We start from the raw sequence: 3,471 nt of genomic DNA, 5'->3' as shown, positions 1-3,471 counted from the left end.
CTTGAGTCAGAGTTAAAAGTGTGCCCATCACCCAAATAGTGTTCACTGTACCCATTAGTTAGGTTTTCACCCATTCCCTCCCCTCCTCCCCCCTGCTTAATTTCCATTGAGTTTTACTTCCCTCTGTGCACACGTGTGCTTATCAGTTTAGTTCCAATTTAATAGTGAGTACATGTGGTGTTTTGTTTTCCATTCTTTTGATACTTAGGATAATGGTCTGCAGTTCCTTTGTTCATTTTAGTTCAGGGTAGGAAGATTCTATGATACCCATGTTTATGCTTCTACTTCCACCTAGAGTCTTTTGCTGAGACTTCTTCTATGTCTCTTTGCCTAGAAGGCTATACCCAACCTCCCCCTATTCTGGAATTTTGATTCAAATACTAGTTTTAATCAATGGGAGTTCTCTGATGCTCAATAAGGGCTTTTGTGCCCAGAAAAGACTATTTAGAACTACATGGGATTTAAATATTCCATGTGATGAATTTCCCAATTAAAAACCCAAATTTTCCTTAAGGCTTTAAGTCCATCTTAAAAGTTATTTTACTTTAATTGAAACAATACAGAGATTAGCATGGCCCCTGTGTAAGGATGACATGCAAATTCGTGAAGCATTCCATTAAAAAAATTTTTTTAATAAAATTATTTTATCTGTAAATGTAGTAAATTTTGTATAAAACAAGAATAATAATTTTTAGGAGAGTCTTTAATTAATGTTTGGTCAACTAAAGCAGACTAAATTTTACATAAGTGGTCCAATTTTCTAGACAATTTCCTTAAGTGTTTTAGAATGCATTTTTTAGAATAATTTATTTTCTTTTGAAGATCTTCAAATGCTTGATTAGGCAAGCACACAGTACTACTAAGAGAAATCCTTCCTAGCACTTGTATAACTCTTTTTGTCTAATAAGTTGTGTGTGGGTTGAGGGGAAGGCAGAAAGAGAGAAAATTAATTTCAAGTTCTTTTAAATATTCCAATAGTCTTTTGAAATTTAGGCAAATTCTCTTAACCTACAACTTAAAATCACAAACCTAATATCAATTACCTTTTTTAAAAATTATCCTTTTAGAGTTGGAATCACAGGGTTAAGCTTGCAAATACTCTAAAATTTCAATTCTCTTTAACATTACAAACTAGTTATATGACAAACATACAGATTATTCTTAGTTCAGCACAAAATGATTCAAACTATAGGCTTGATTTCCTCATCATCTGAATAATATAATTAATAAGATGAATGTAAGCTTACATATCAAACTCCAGTCCCCCAAAACTGAGAATGTACATTCTTTTCAAACAGCAATGGAGCACTGACAAAAACTGACTATATATTAAGCCACGAAAAAAACCTTAATGAGTTCTACAGAGCAGAATTAAACAGGCCATGTATATGGCCAAAGTATAATAAAATTCAAAATGAATAATAAAGAACAAACAAAAGCTATCCATTGATTTAGAAATTTAAAAAACTTTCCTAAAAATAATATTTTACATAATTTTTTAAAAAACCAAATCTGTAATAAAATAATATTTTAACAGCAATATTTGATAATAACACATAATCATTGGCAATATTTCCTACTGAATCACCTAGCTGTTTCTGTCTACCTTTTGCTTAGTCTTCTTCATTCATAAGAACTTAAGTATATGGTTCACTATTTTCTTCTATATCACTTATTCTCATCATTCTTCGTGAATGTAACTTCATATAGTTAATTTATGCAACACCCTGGAAATTCAAGTTCTTGACTTTCTCAATTACAAGTATGGCTTCTTCCACAGCTAAAGAAATAATATTCTTTTTAATTTGCATTGGAAATATATTACCAGAGTATCTTCATAATATTACATTATTTATCACATAATAACTACTATACTAAAATATCACTTAAATAGGTCCTATAAGGTTGCCTGACTCTATCATCTATCTAATTATTCTATTTTAACACTGGCTGCTGAAAGTAAAAGTATTCATTTAATATCAAAATAAAATGAAATGAAACACTGAAATGTAACTGAAAAGACTCTTAATAACCATTTTAAAACAAATAGATTAAAAACCCATATGCAAGGATCTGATTTATCATGATGAAATTACTCTTAAACTCAAACTCTCCCAGTATCATGTCTACTATGCTGGACACATAGTTCCTATTACTATACAGTTATTGGCTGATTGGTGTAGTTTATTTCAATAGCATTTGTACTAGCACTTATTTATTAGACTCCTCAAAAAATATCTAAGAAGAACAGTGATGAAATATTAATAAAGACATACAAGATCACATCTATCTACAAGGCAACAATATCCAGCTGGAGAGAGAAAATTAACAAAGATGAAAGGAAAAGAGAATAAATGATTTATAGTATGATATTCATTCTAAATATGTGGGGATATTATATAGAGATTGTATTAAGCTGCACATATCACCCACTAACCTATTTTGAATTACCTAATAGGGGTTTATTTTTCTTATATAAGAAGAGAAGTCTGGTTATATTAATAGATGGGCAGAGCAGGGCTGGTACAGGAGCTCCATGATGTTATCAATATCCCAGGTTCCTTCCCTCTTTCCACTTTGCCATCTTTAGCATTTCATTCCTTTGTTCACTTTACAAATACAAGATGACTGCTCCATCTGCAACTTCTAGATCAGGCTCTGAAAAGAACATGAAGGAAGCACCAAAGAGGAAAACTGGTTCCATGTCTATATTGGGAAAGCGATTCCTAGAAATTTATGTTTCACTGGCCAGAATATTAATATACTTGTTCCAAAAAAGGCTTCCCAGAACACAATTGGGATTTTATAAGAAGAAAGAAAGGGAGAGGGGATGATAGGTAGATGATCATTTGTGTCTGCAGTATTGAGAGTTGAAAGAAGGGAGAGAATTCTTAGCAAGTTATTAGAAAAGGTTTCATGGATGAAGTGGAACAAGAGCTAGATCATGAAAGATGGCAGGAGGTAGATATCCAGAAGAAGACAGAAAGAGTTTTCCAGTGGTGTAAACAGCATGAACAGAAGTTGAAGGTACGTTTGAATGATTTACCTGACATATTCAGAGAACAGATTAAAGAGGGGGCAATGAGAGAAGACTGAGTTGGTGGAGTAAGTTCAAATCATGGAGCTCTTTGGCAGGAAGACTTTGGACTCAACATGGAGCACATTAGGGATCTGCTGGAAGTTTTGAAGGGGAAAAAAATTATTTAACTGATAGTTTAAGAAAGCTTGCTGGGGTTGTGAAATGTGATATAGATTAAAATGGAAAGAGATTGGATCTATTTGCTGCTTATGAAGTCGCTGAATAACATTCAAGTGCTTTCACTGCAACAAGCATTGTTGTTGCCCAACAGAAGGTCTCAGAGTTATCCTAACACAGTGTTTCCTGACTAATGGTTCCCAAACTGGCAATCGTCCATGATGTGCTCTCTGATCCTCCCAGAAAATGTGCTATCCATTCTTGAGGCTTTACTA

At 33.0% G+C, this 3,471-nt stretch overlaps 1 non-coding gene across 1 annotated transcript; it reads left to right on the top strand.

The window, feature by feature from the left end:
* The first annotated feature begins 518 nt into the window (after positions 1–518).
* On the top strand, positions 519–630 carry LOC123645328. The gene has a single exon (XR_006737518.1). It is a non-coding gene; the product is annotated as a U6 spliceosomal RNA (small nuclear RNA).
* Positions 631–3,471: the final 2,841 nt, after the last annotated feature.

The sequence above is a fragment of the Lemur catta genome, chromosome 9 (genome assembly GCF_020740605.2).
Source record: "Lemur catta isolate mLemCat1 chromosome 9, mLemCat1.pri, whole genome shotgun sequence".
In the NCBI taxonomy this organism is placed as follows: Eukaryota; Metazoa; Chordata; class Mammalia; order Primates; family Lemuridae; genus Lemur; species Lemur catta.
Note: the sequence above shows the minus strand (reverse complement) of the source record. Positions and strands in the feature narration are given on the sequence as shown.